Raw genomic sequence first — 15,813 nt, 5'->3', positions numbered from 1 at the left:
CCTGCCGGTTCTGAAATTTTTATAGGTTTCTAAAAATAAACATTTGAATATTTCTCCAAGTGTAAGAAAATCACTTAAATTAAAATAGAAATAAATTAGTGTCACTTCAAGTGATTAATAGTTTTCAGAGGCAAAATGTTTACTGTCGAAATATATTTTAACATGCCGCTAAACTATTTGACATTGAGTTGTAAACTATTTCGTAAACAAGTGAACAACAAAGTTACGGAAGAGTGGAAGGTGTTTAGCCACAGTTGAGTAACTTTGAGGAAATTCTATGATCACTGAACGGCGTCGAATTAGCACCCTATTTAGTCATGACAGCCTAGTACTCAGGAGACCTGCGTCCTTTCTAGCAGATCATGTGTTCGGATCCTGGATTATCAGGAATAGATATTTAGGCGGAGTAAAGGAGGATTAGGTTTTATCTAGCTTGCTCATGTTCCAGGATTTTCTTTGTGGTTCTATAATGTTACCTATTTACATTGAATTTATGATATTATATGCAGATATGAGATTTACCAAATACATGCAGGCACAGCTTTCATAAAAACCTTAAATTATGTAAGCGTTCGGATTAGGGGCATAAAGTCACAAATAGTCAGAGAAATGTTATTAAAGAAATGCAATCCGCCATTTTGTGGCACCGGCCATATTGGGTCGATTTTCATCGAACATAACTAAGGACACACCCGAATAAGTCACCTTGCAAACAAAAAATCTAAATAAGAAACGGTTCATTCGTTCGGGAAATATGATTCTACAGATAAACACACACACGGACACGTCAAACTTATAACACCCCGTCGTTTTTGCGTCCGGGGTTAATAGGGTGTCATCGAACTAACAACAGTATGTCAAGTTAGTTCTTAAGCATTGCGTATGATCGATCGATGAGACAGGAGACCTGGATAATTGGACACGTCATTGGCCATTGATCTAGTAGTTAGAATATTAGACCATGGATGGACAGTAATGGTAACTTGCGCGCTAGTAAAATGTAGTAGCCATTTTATCGATAAGAAGAAAAAATGAATAGAAATAATTATCTGGTAGCACGCATCTTAGCCCTAAAGGTCTCAAGTTAAAAATCCCGACTTGGCTTTAAATTAATAGAAGTTTAAATATTTTATGCAAAATCCATATATTAAATTACAAAGTTTTATAGTTCAGAACTAACAGCTTTTAGATCTTTAATGATTATTTCACGCAAGACAAATTTGCCTTCAACGATTTGTTTCATATTTAAGATTCACAAACATCCTTGCAATATTTATACCTACAAATAATGGTTTAGCCTATTTGACTTATTGGTTTTTCACTTTAAAATAGATATGGCTTTATTTGTTTGCTCATTAAGTTGCGTTATAGTAATCGATATCATTAATCGACGGCACAAACAGTTTGTAGGCATCTTTAAACTGTCCATGCGTGTGCGCGTTCGCTGAGAAATGAGAATCGATCATTCAGTTCTATAAACAGTTTCTCTCCGAACGCGCGCTTATACGCCATTTTTCAATCTTCCCGCGAAAACAAAAACAAACGATCGAAATAATTCCAATTTTAAAATAACACAAAATATTACAATAGAAAATATATATTACCTTCGAAATTTGAAAACTCTTAGTGTAAAAAAAATAATTTAATTAAAAATCAATCATAAAAAAAGTTTTATTAGAACTTTTGAATTAGGAATTATCAATTCGGTGTGATTAGTGAAGTGAAATTCTTTATTTATACCACTTGTTACAAAATATATCGATGTTTTAAGTGAAATGGTGTTCCGTTAATTGTAAGGTGCAAATCGAAAAGGAATGCGAGCGGATTGGAGGTGAATGCATATTAATTAAACTACTTTCTTGTTGCGGGTTTACGAGCATCGAATTGAGTTTACGTAATTTATTGTTTTTATATGTTTTATTTATTTGTTGTGTGATTTATTGTTAAGTAACTAAGCAATCAATGCTACAGTACTTTATGTACCAACCTACTGCTTTTTATTGGATCGTAAATTTAAAGCATATGTTAAAGTTCTAACTTCAAATAGGGTTGGAACTAAATTTTCAGACGGTATAGCAGCCAATCATAAGCACCTACCAGATTTAAGGACTTTGTTTATCTGCATTTTAAATTATCATAATTATTCCTTAGCTGGGTACGGATCCCCATCTAATAGGTATGAGAGAGGTATCTTTACGGAGATCTGCTGGATCTAATCCATACAGGTTTAGATCCAGTAGATCTAATATTTATCTAATATTTCGGGTTTCGATTCCAGGGACAATTATGGTCGTATACTAAAAATCTATTAAGTCGATTAGTGATAAAAAGCGTTTCCTCCTGGGCAGAATAGAATAGAATAGAAAAACTTTATTGCAACACAACATAATAGGAAAAACAAGAAAAACAGTAATAGTACTTAGTGCTAGGATGCAAAGGCGGCCTTATCACTAAAAGTGATCATTGAAAGGCAACCTGAGCATGCGAAGCCGATAAAAAGGTGGAAAGTGGATCGTGCATAAAGTATGTTACTAAAACAAAATAAAATAAATGAACATGCATACTATATTTACATAATAACTACATAAATACTGATATAAATGTGTGTACTAGAATGATGATAAAAAGTAAAGAACAAGCTCGATCCTTTCAACTAACAGACTTCGGTCAGCGGCGCTTAAACTGAGCGATCGACATACTTCCCCTTTCCCACAACTAAGTAGAACACGTCATTCTAATCAAAATATTTTTTCTGTTTGTTTTTTAATTTATTACTTACTGCTCGAACACTGAACAATTTATGAATATATAAATCTTTACACATATTGCTTAAATGCCTAAAACATACGACACCTCTTACCCCATAAAAATATTAATGGTAGAAATAGGTATAACAACTATCCACCAACGTGCCAAACTTTCTCTCGCCCTCAAAATTTAAAAATATAAATTAATAAATATACTACGACAATATACACACCGCCACCTAGCCCAAAGTAAGCGTAGCCTGTGTTATGGGTGCTAAGATGACTGATGAATATTTTTCTTATGAATATACATAAATTCTAATAAAATACATATAAACAGCCAGACACTGAAAAACATTCCTGTTCAGCACACAAACATTTTTCAGTTGTGTGAATCGAACACACGCCCCTTGACTCAGAAAGCAGGGTCACTGCCCACTGCGCCAATCGGCCGTCAAAAAGGCTTAATATTATAGAAAACTGTGTATCATCTGTATTAATTAGATGCAGTGGTGATCCAAAAAAAAAGTCTCAAATTTACACGGTTAAAAGTTTCTATGGAAGTTCTGCTTTTTTACTTAAAGCGATAAAGTTGGCATTGGTCTAACTAATGAAAATTAATAAAACACCTGCGCCAGTTTTTTTTTTTTTTTAAGAAAATTAAACCATGAGACCATTATATCCCCCCGGGAAAAGGATAAAAACGTAACTTCTCCCACAGCTTTATTATTATTAAACTCTTTATTTGTACCATAACATTAAAATATACAAAATATAATAAAAACAGAAACATAAAGAAAGAAATAGATTACAAATGCGGCCTTGTCGCTTGATTTCTGCCAGGGCAACCTTGAATTTTATCCCTTGTCAGCGATATAATCGGGGGATATAATTTTTATCTCCTACCTGCTGGGAAACATTTCGTATGATAGTAGACCTTGAAAATGTTTTAGTTTCAAGGAAAACCAGGAACAGCTCTAGGCAGAAAAAGTCACGGGCGTCCGCTAGTTTAAAACAAAGGACTTCAATAGGTATAAACTAACGTGTAAACCTAGACGTAACTTGATAGTCTGTGGCCGCATTTGCGCGGTTTCCGAATTAAGTACATGTTATAATCCTTCTGAGGTATGCGACCTCTACCAATTAATTACTTTTAAGGGTGGAATTAATTAGCCAAAGCCACTACCGCAACAGTGTGGGGGTGATATATTGATACATTATTTGTATCAAAATTGTTGTATGGTTTTGGGGTTTGACACTTTTGGAGGCGATTTGTATCGATAATGTGAATAAAAATAAGCCAACAAATTCAAATTTTCAAATTCAGAATGTAGGCCTATCACAGGCACTTATGAAGCGTTCACACATATATGTTTACATAATTGTAAGAGGATGGTGATAACTTCGTTCGTCAACTTAAACCTAAAGCTACGAGGGTTCCAAACGCGCTCTGGTCCAAGAAGAGCCCACGACAAACTCAGCCGGATATTTTTGTTTTGTTATCACCATCACACGGTAAATTAATATTAAGCTATTAAGTTATAGAAATTCACACCCAAGCTTTTTTATCGTTTAAGTAATCCTTAACATTATAATAGGATTCTTCTGTAAGCTTAAGTTTTATATAAACTTTGAAATTATTGATGAGATATATTATTTCTTATACTTTTGCAGGCGATTTGTATCGATAATGTGAATAAAAATAAGTCAACAAAAGCATCGAGTCTTGCGTATGCAAACGGTGTACAGCATGCGACTTGGCATGTGACTTGGAATTACGGATGAAAATTTGACGAACGTCGATAAATTATTGTTCGCGTAAAATCTCATATCAGAATATTGTTGTACTGCTATTATTCTTAAAGATTTTTATCGATACTCACTAAAAGTATCAAATATATACTATCTTATTTCTATCTAACCTGGGGTCTGGAGACCGCAACTGTAGTAAATCAGTCAAAAAGGGAAAAGATTTTTTTAAAATAATATATTATGTAAAACGTAGAAAAAAGTGTATGTATTTCAATAAGTAAAAATATTTTTACATGTTTTCTTTAACGATTAGCTTATTTTCTTACAATAAGTTATTTAGTATTTGGCGTGGATTTTTTCTTATTATTAATCTCAACCTGAACTAACCGTATAATATCTTGGTAATTCATTTACGGGTGCTCGTGAATGCTAAAGAATTATGATATGATTGTTTTAATACTATATATAACCTAAGTTTTTTTCTCTTGCGATGCTATTATTCGTGACACCATTCGACCTTAAATTATTAACACAGATGATGTTTTGCTTGTTACCACATATTAAAAAAAAATTAATTAGTTACGTCTCGTAAACTGTATGCAACTATTACCAAGATCTTGCTACGGTGAAATCGTTTCCACAGTCCAATGCGCTTAAAAAAAAAATAATAGAAAAAAGAAAAAAATTGCAAATTAAAAGGTAAAAAGTTTAACTGTTTTAATAGAACTCTTTGATAACTAAACCGTCTGCAATGTAATGGGAATACGCAATTTACATTAAAATATTTCTTTTACAATTAAATTGGATTTGCCGCTTCGTCGCTCGATGGAAGCAATTATGAACCGTGATATTGTAGTCAGAGACGAATTTATTTTTCATCTTGTTTTACACTGCGGATTCACCTGCGCTAAAAACCCCACGTAAAAAATTAAAGACTTTTTTGTTTTTGATTCGCAAAGTCCGTCCGCAGTGCCGAAGCCAAAACGACGTTAAATTTAATAAATGCATTAAATTTTTCAAATTAAAAATAATCTTTATTCAAGAATCAATGAATTAATAGACTTTCATTGTATACAATACCGAAAATTCATAAAAATACGATACTATTGTATTATAATAGAGCGATAAGCGCTTCGCCAAATTTTTTTTTTAAATATTTTACATACATCACTGGATGCGGGTTAAAGTAGTCAGGTGACTTATATAGGATTTTTTTTTAAAAACACACTTAGCCCCAAAGCAAGGATGGTTAGATGGATGGAACGATGCGAGCAATATAAGTGTAAAACTTTATCAAGATCCATGCAATGGTCTAGGCGAACATAATAAACAAATCGTTCGTTACAGGTCGTTATCAAATCGAATTAGTTCAATGGCCTGAAATTATATAGTCTAAATTACTTATTATTTGACCTACCAACGAGTTTAGTACCAGAGGTACTGCGCTAAACGTCAAAACGTAAAACGTTCATTATTGTTTGATATGACCAATAGATAGACGTTAGAAAATATTATGCGGCCGACTTTAGCAACGATGCATTACGAACGATGCAACGTTTTTTTTATTTTATTTTAGTCCGTTACTGTACCTACAGCAATATTATTTTGGACTATTGAGTTTTTTTTAAATAAACCAATACAACCAATAAAAAAAAGAAAACAATAAAGATACACTTTACCATCTAACTGTACTGCAAGATACCAGTTTTCATCTCTTTGTGGTCAATATCCAAAGAACTCGCTTTACGACGCCTTTTTCATATTAAACATGGCTACATCAGAAACATCCTTTCGCGATCAGTTTTACCCAGATAGTATCATTTTAATCGATGTTTTTTTGAATGATTCTTACAAACTGGAAGACAGATCCTACCGACAAGAAAGAAATCGGCTTCTCGCCTTTTCTCATTTCAAACGTCAACATTTTACAAATGAACTATTTTTTTTCTCTCATCTTGATGAGAGAAAAAAAATAGTTCATTTTGAGGCATGCAAGTTTCTTCAAGATGTTTTCGAGTAAGAGTAGTTAGAGGTTCTTTCTGGAATTCTAACTCGGCACCCCGAAAGTGGAGTAGAGCTCCTGCCCACTGGGCTGTCACCAATAACCAAATTAAAAAGGAAAAAAATCAAAATAACGCTATATTATGTAACCAATCGGTTTCTCTTGTTTTTCCTAATCCTTAGGTCGCCTGCCTGCCTGTAGATATACTTACTACAAAGCGTTAAAGTATCAAGGACTACATCAACGATAAAAATGCTTGGGTGTAAATTATTGCATTAACCATGTTGCTTCTTTAAAAGTTTTAACGACAATGTGAGATGGTGATAACAAAAAAAAAATAACAACCGGCTAAGTTTGTTGTGGGCTTCTTCTTAGACCAGCGAGCGTTTGGAACCCTCGTAGCTTTCGTTTTAAGTTGACGAATTTTGCTATCGCCATCAACTCACTTCTATGTCATATTTTACATGTAATGTACGCAACAAAAGTGCCATCTATGTGCCTATTTGAATTAAGAAATATTTGGCTTTTTACTTTTGACGATAAGGCGCCTTTTGCATCCTACTTTTAAAGTTTCCTCTTGTTGTGACCATATTTTTTTCTTTTTGTGGTGTACAAATAAAATGTACAAATTAATAAAACAAAACAATACGAGTGTCCGAGAATCTAAAATGTTTAGCTCAACAAGTAAGTAGGTATATAAGTTCTAGAGACACTCTGATCGACATTATTGAATTGTCAATAAGTTTGTCCGTGTTTATTACGGTTTTTTAAATCACCGTTTGTTTCCCTAAAAAAGTAACCTATATTTTTTTTTCTTTTTCTGGAGCATAAATAAATAAAAACACAAGATATGCTTTTGGTATGATGGTTTTGCTTTTTATGAAGAAAGCTTCGAAAACTTTGTTTTAAATTATTTGACGAATTGACCGGAACTGGATCAATAAAAGTGGAATTTGCGAAAGTTAAAACTAAATGCTAATGGAAATACCTACCTACTTTTACAGTGGTGTGAGATGTCTAGGTATATTTATGAGGTGTTATTTCAGATAAATAGCTAATATTAAAATGAAATATAACTTTCGTTTCTTATTATCCATTCTAATATTATAAATGTATTTATTTATTTCATATAGTTTGCTATTATGTAGGTACATGAGACCTGACAGGGTTGCAAATATAATTATTTACTTTTCTTTATTCATGGTTACACTAAAAGATTACACGCACAAAACACAAAATAGAATTATTAAATTAAATTAAAATGTCAATCATATAGTAATATTTAAGATTATGTTAAATTTATTGTTGATCGTCAGATTGCAATTATTTAATCTTATATAACACTTAAAATAAGAATAATGTAGGTATATAATACAAATAAATAGTATTTTTTTTTTTATTATTATTATAAATTATGAATAGCTTTGTTTTTTTTTTTATATAATAAAGCATAGTTAAAAATTAAAAAAAAAAACAATAAATGAAAGAGAATAAATAATAACAATAATATAAACCTTCATTGCATAGTGCATTATTGTGAAATGTGTAGTAATTTACATTTATGCGAAATGGTTTTTCCCAAACCCCGTGAGAACCATTTGTTTTCCGAGTATAAAAAGTAGCCTATGATACTCCTACTTCTTTGAACTAACTTTATGCCAAAAATCAAGTTACTTAGTAAGGGCGTTAAGCAAGCAAACAAACATACAGACTTTCACATTCATAATATTAGTAAGGATGTTCGAGTCTCTCATGCCTCTGTTTTTAACTAAATTTGGCACAAAGATCCCGAAAACCGGTGCCGTTAAATCCGGTACTTCAAAGATAAGAGGTTAAGTCCAACACGCTGGCCCAGTGCGGATTGGTGGGTTCCACACACCTTTGAGAACATTATGGAGAACTCTCAGGCATGGAGGTTCCTCACGATGTTTTCCTTCACTGTTGAAGTAAGTGATATTTTAAATTGCTTGAAGCGTACATAACTTGGAAAAGTTACAGGTGCGTACAAGTAAAGTCGAAGTCCTACCCACTGGGCTACTATCACTTGTATACTGTACTAGGTTACATAAAGTTAATAATTCGTTTGAAAACCAAATAATATCGTAAATGGTTCGTTTAGAAACCATTGGCATCTTGGAAATGTCTTTTAAAAAGTTCAAAGTTTGTTTTAAATGTAAGCTTATAGAAAAGTCCAATTATAGTATAAAATACTACGTAACCGATAAAAAAGCTTGGGTGTGAATTATTGCTGTAACCAACCTGGTTACAAGGCTCTTCTGATAATTTTAAATTGTGTGTGTGTTGTGTGTACGATGTGAGATGGTGATAACATAAAAGACACACACACCCGCCTAAGTTTCTTGTAGGCTTCTTCTTAGACCAGGACGGGTTTGGAATATGGCTAACGAATATGGTTATCGCCATCATCTCACTACCTCGAACAGATTTCTCAAGTAATTTACGCATATTTCATAAGTGCCATCTATGGGCCTACTTGAATAAAAATACTTTGACTTAACGCATAGTAATCAATGAACAAGTACATCGCTAAGCCCTACAGTATCACCTTTCACATACCATGCCAATGCACGATCACGTTCAACCGAGCACAGCCCGACACCAAGTCAAAATTCAAAAAATTCAAAATTCATTTATTTCAAGTAGGCCTAATACAAGCACTTTTGAAACGTCAAGTCTGTCCGTGTGTAGTGACTCTACCACCGGTTCGGAAGGCAGATTCTACCGAGAAGAAGCCGGCAAGAAACTCAGCAGTTGGTCTTTTCCAACATCAAAAATTTACATTTTATATTTTAACATTCATTTTTCTATCTTGTGAGAGATGAAAGCGGAGCCGGATGCTTCCAAGCAACCTTGTCATTAAGAAACTCATCAATTGTATAATAACCTCGCTGTAATAAATGTGTTTTAACACATTCTTTAAACTTATGCATTGGTAGGTCCAAAATTACCTTAGGAATCATATTATAGTCAAATGTCAACTACATTATTATATTATCGATGTCAACACACCGTGGAATTTGAGCCAATATCACCAATAATATCTCAGATGTTTGATAAATATAGATTCGTTGCCCACGATCCATACACTGGCGTTCGATATGTAAGGTAATCGCCGGCATATTTAACCATAAGTAGGCATACCTACTTATGGTTAAAAAATATGATTAGTACATATACTAATCATTATTAATATGGATTCATTCTGATAATATTGGTTTTGTCCCGAAAACGTATATACGTGTTAGTGACATTTCGGCGTCGGTCTTGGTTTTATGAAAAAGAAAGAACATGGGAGACGCCAAAGGAAATGCTCGCTGGAGTAGTAAAATTATAAAAGTGTGATAATTTTGTTCTATACTCGTAATATTATTACTAGAATGTTTTTCAGTGTCTGGGTGTTTATCTGTATATTATAAGTATTTTATGTATATTATTCATGAAAATATTCATCAGTCATCGTTGTACCCATAACACAAGCTTCGCTTACTTTGGGGCTAGTAGTAATATTAAAATTCACACGGCTCAAATCAATTATTTGAGATATAAGGCAAAGATATTTAAGTACGGTAAAAAGTATTGTTTAAATCATCTTTGTAATATCCTATAAACGATATAATTTTTAAACTCTGTGTAACATACAGATCTATGCGTATGAAAAACGCAAAAAACCGATTAAGGCACAGGTTGTATGTAGTATTGCATAATATTAAAAAAATCGATAATATGAGAAAGAACCTTAAATTTTCTTATGATATGCCGTATCCATACTACACACTACTTAAATACCTACTATACATATATAAACCACCTACTTCACATTGTATATAATGATTTGAGTTAAGTATATATTAAAAAAATACATCGGAAATAACTTTTTTCCACCACAATAGGAAACAGAATTTAATTTACGAAAAACGTAGCTATTTCGCTCACAAAACTAATTCAATACATCACGTAAAGTATAACTGAATAGTTAAATAGATAAACTGGTTCGTTAGCTATTGTGTATCGTATGCATAAAATAACGATTACTTGTTAAAAAGAAACTTGATCTAGTCAGGCAATGTTCTTTGCTCGATCATGTAACGCTGCGTCCAGACTCTCTACAATTATTTTTTTCTAAACTCTCGTGAAAAAAAATAATGTATATAGACAAGCTTTTAATTAGTGTTAAGTATCTTTAACGAGCCTAGAAGTGACGGCAGAAGTAGAGGTTAGACTACAGTTGTCACTTCCCCTTCTCTTCGCTCGGTTTTCTCTCTCTCTTCGGGGAAGTGACTAAGGAAACATAAAAGTGAACGGACAGCAGCGTCCTCTATGGAACTACTGTAAACCAGGGCTCGGAAACCGAAAAAAAATTAAAGCAGGTTTCGGTCATTAGACCCGGTATCGGAATCATTTCGGTTAAGGTTTCGGTTTTATATATCTAAGCGGTTAAACAGAGAAACCGGTTCTTATTTAATTTCGTACAATAGATTGAATTTAACCGGTTTTACGAACTTTGATTTCAGTTTTATTTCTTAATTTGCTGAACGCGTTGCTATTTATATGAGTAATCTCAAGTGGCAGGACATTTAGATGGTCATAAGTTATTCCATGCACAAATGCTTAGATTGCTGGCTTTTACTTTGAAATTAGCCTTAACCTAATTTTTATTCCTAGCTTTTTCTAAACAAACATCTCGATTTATAAGAATTGGCACAAATCTTTTAAAGAAGTTTTATAATTTATTTCATTTCTGTTCTTAGCAGCGAAGTAAGACTCGCTCGCGCCACAAAATAGGCTAGGCATTTGTCAAAAGTACTAGCGCGTCTATATATATATATATATTTTATCACCATTATGTTATTCATATGGATCTTGGCTTTAAATTTTTACAAAAAATATGTTTTGAATGGGGTATCATTACTTTTTGTAAAGTACTCGAAAGGAAGGTAACTTTATGCGAAATAAACGTATTATGTTACATTTCTATTGAATAATTGAATGATATTTGCTGACCTAAGTGACGATATTGGTGTTTTTAGTTTAACTGAAGACTTCGACCAATATTATTATTATTGTGATTTTTGTGCTACAGTGAATTGTTATCCTAATTATTGTTATTTTATTCCTTTCTATAGATTTCAACTTTTACAGCTGATAAAAGATATTAACTTTGATAGTTCTATCTATAATTCTGTACCAAGACTCATGAGTGGCAAGTTTTAACGATGTTTGTAGACGTACATCAATATTACATTAGTATTTCCAATAAAAACCCTTGGTTTAACAACTTTCTTGTCCTACCCACTATATCAGATCGGGACAACTTTCTTTACACTAGAAATTGATTAGAAAGGAACTGTGCAATCTATTTGTCATTAGCAAGTGCCATATAATTAAAGTGCTAAGAAGGTGCTAGCTATTTTAGTTTAGTTTATTATACTAGCTTACAAGTTAGCTCATGACTGCAATCTCACCCGATGGTAAGTGATGATGCAGTCTAAGATGGTAACGGGCTAACCTGCTAGGGGTAAAGCGGTTATATTAATCCTGTAATATACCAAATCGGTTTCTACGCGTCATCGTACTGGAACACTTAATCGCTTAGCGGCACGTATTTATCGGTAGGGTGGTATCTAGCCACGGCCGAAGCGTCCCACCAAAGACGAGAGTAATTCAAAAATTATGAATTCCCAAATAGTCCCTGCTTGGTATCTTATCCTAACCAGGATATAATACAGTAATTTTGTAAATTAGATAAATTAATAACTTTGATTACAGTAAACTAATATTTGCTACATATTTTATGATATTGATTAGGATTTTAACTAGCTTACTTAGCTGATGATTCTTATTTGACTTAAATAGTTTTCAAGGTACTTTTTAGGAGATTATTAAAAGTTTCGGCTTTCTTATCGAGGGAACTGAGTTCGATCTCTGGCAAGCACCTCTAACCTTTTAGAGATTAGTGCGTTTTAAGCAATTATATATAACTTGCTTTAATGGTGAAGAAACACATATCCAAAAGTTCTCCATAATGTTCTCAAGGACGTGTGAAGTCAATGTGAGCTCAATCCGACTTGGTACTAGTCGAGTACGGCTTAAACCCTTGTGTATGGGTACTAAGATAGCTAATGAATATTTGTGTGAATATAATACACATAAATACTTATATTATCTGTATATTATAAGTATATATGTATTTGTTATACAAGTATTTATGTTGTGTATTTGTGTGTGAAGTATGATGATATTTGTATATTATGAGTATTTATGTCTATTATATAAACACACTGAAAACATTTCCCGTTGTGGGAATCGAACCAATGGCTGTTGACCCAGAAGGTAGGGTCGCCGCCCACTGCGCCAATCGACTGAAATGGTTGTGATGGTAATTTTTAAATGTTAAAAGTTTATTAAAAGATATTTAACTTTAGCGCTCATCACGTCGTTGGTAAACAAACTCTTACTTACTACCATATCTTTAGACAAAATATATTATTTTTAAATTCAATATCGATAACGGTTATCGCGACGCGATGCCACACGAGGTTCCCGTTTTCATTGACCGAACCAAATCGCCATTTAACACATATGAGTGCATGCCATAAACAGCACGCCGGTAGAAATAGCGGGCCCAGATAGGTATATTGGAATATATCAACTGATACATGAAAGTTCAAAATCACCGCAACTGCTGAGTTTCTTACCGGCTTCTTCTCGGTAGAATCTGCCTTCCAAACCGTTGGTATAGCCACTACATTCTTGACGTATCGAAAACGCTTCTATTAGTCCTACAATTTTTTTTATTTTTTTTTGATAAACCTTCCGCCCAACGATTTAGCTGATGAATATAACTGCCTTAAATCCAGAATGGTTATCCCGCTACCATCTTAGACAGCATTGACTTTCCACTAGGTGAAATTGCAATCAAGGGTAAAAAAAAAAATACCGGTCTGTTTGTATTATAATTAGTAGGTTATAAGGTTAATTCAATTTGATGATACACGAAACTGTATATTTCCGGAAAACAGGTTTAACTGTTAGATATTAAGTGACATATTTTTTGCACATTTGAACGTCGCTAACAGTTTTACCTAGAAAAGTTTTAATCAATTGAATTACTCTAGCTTTCGGCTGCGATTTTATCTTCTTGGATTTAAAATTCAAACAAAATTCAACTCTAACAGAAGGCACTTAAGTTAACATTCCCCCAATGGTAAGAGCTCATTCCGGAAGTACTGCAGCCATAATAGTCAAGCAGCGTTTGTGTTGCAATGCTGTGTTTCAGTCTGAAGAAGAAGTGACATCTGCATATCGTCTGCGAAAGGTACAGAAGTCATTTGTAAGATTGAGTATATGCTTTCAATAATATGATTCCTAAGGTAATTTTGGACCTACCAATGCATAATTTTAAAGAATGTGTTACTAAAATAATATTCCTCCGTAAACTCATAAAAAATTCAATGATTCTTGACGCTGGAGATCGGCGTCCCTACCATTTAAGTTCATATCATAGAGGTTTAGGCTAGAAAGAACTGCAATTTATAAATTAAATTTCTCGGATTCAGTGCAAATAATTTTGCCAAAAGTATAAACACTTTCCATTCATTCTTTTGAATGCGTCACTACGTGCAATTACATTAATAACTAGCGTACCCGCGCGACTTTGTCCGCGAATGATTCGACTTAAAAAAGCAGTCGTATTTTGTCGCGGAGTGTTTTATAGAACTTTAAAGAAACAACAATTCTGACAATTCCTATATACTTACTACATACTTCCGTCGTTGGGCGTAACGTTTACCGTTCACGCATCGCACGCATCAGAATCTCTCAAAAAGGATATTTTTTGGAGTTTATGCAACATTTCTCATTAATTATAGTACCTTGTAGCCATTGGTCGTGTGATGTTATAAAGAATCATTGTTACTACCAATCCAAAAAAAAAAATCGAAACAGCATTTTCTGAGATAAGCGTGTTCAACCAAACAAAATTTAAAAGCTTTATAATATTTCAATTATGCCTATCCGAAAAACCACGTCAATCTAAAACTCCGTTGCGCGGATTTTGAAAGACAAATGCGGAAAAAATAGCGATACTATCCTGTAGACGCTGTTTGCTTTCCCGGAATAAAAAGAAGCCTATGAGCTTTTCCAGACTATATTGTATGTATCTCTGCCAAATTTTAGCCAAATCGGTTCATTCGTTGTGGCGTTAAAGCGTAACAAACATTCAACCATACATACATCCAGCCATCCATACATCTATTCTCACAAACTTTCGCATTTATAATATTAGTAGGATGGTACGCATGCATTCGATCGTTGTCCCATATGCCTCGCGACTTGCTGTTATCTGTGAAGAATTATGTCCTTGATCTCGGAAAATATTCATTAGATCTTCATTAAAAAAAGACAATACATGCTTGGTAGTACACACTGTAAAACAAAAAAAGAATTATTAAAATCGGTGCACATTTAGCGGAGATATGAAGAAAAATTGATAAAAATTTCACCCCATTTCCCGGAGGAAACTTACTGATTATCGGGACAAAAAGTATCTTATATGTTGACCCGGGATATCAGCTTCCACTTTACCAAATTTTATTTAAATCCGTTTTCTAGTTTTCACGTGATGCCCAGACATACAGACAGACAGACAGACAAAAATTAAATAAAAATCTGTTTTGAACTCAGTATCGATTATAAAGCATCCCCCGATCAAAATTTTCAAAATATATTAAATGTACAGAAATCTTCCAGTTACAGTTTTATTATAAGTATAGATAAGAAGCTGCTTAAAACAAATTGTATAATATTAACTATTAAAATCAGACAGGAAACAATAAAAGACAATGAAGTATTAATAAAAAGTACTATTTTGTTATATATCGTTACTGTTATTACTAACATGTAATACGTAGATATAATAACTTTATACGAGTTCCGGTACAAAGCTGCCTGGTAATAATTGAGGTCTATAGATCTATTGGTAATAATAGCCGTCTGCCGTCTGTTTCATGTAAGCGTTTAACGTTATATTGCATAATTTCTTAAATCACGGAATTTTATAAAAAACGTCCAAAAACTGAAACCAGAGAAACTACTAAACTAGAAAAGATCTGAACCCTATCTGTTTGTGAAGATTTTATCACTGTACCGGATCGGAAGGCAGATTCCATGGATAATTAACTCAGCAGATGCTCTTTACCAACATAAAATTTTACAATCACTTTTCTATTTTTTGGGAGATGAGAGCGGAGTTGACGATCTAGCGGTACCTAAGTACGGTACACATAACTATCG

The 15,813-nt window shown here is 33.2% G+C and overlaps 1 protein-coding gene across 1 annotated transcript in view; it reads left to right on the top strand.

The window, feature by feature from the left end:
• Positions 1-1,611: 1,611 nt before the first annotated feature.
• Positions 1,612-15,813, top strand: part of LOC120629318 — a 160,238-nt gene continuing 146,036 nt past the window's right edge. The window contains exon 1 of the mRNA XM_039898226.1: positions 1,612-1,831. The gene's annotated coding sequence lies outside the window, so the exon portion shown is untranslated. The remainder of the gene's footprint in view (positions 1,832-15,813) is intronic.

The sequence above is a fragment of the Pararge aegeria genome, chromosome 14 (assembly GCF_905163445.1).
Source record: "Pararge aegeria chromosome 14, ilParAegt1.1, whole genome shotgun sequence".
Classification (NCBI taxonomy): Eukaryota; Metazoa; Arthropoda; class Insecta; order Lepidoptera; family Nymphalidae; genus Pararge; species Pararge aegeria.
Note: the sequence above shows the minus strand (reverse complement) of the source record. Positions and strands in the feature narration are given on the sequence as shown.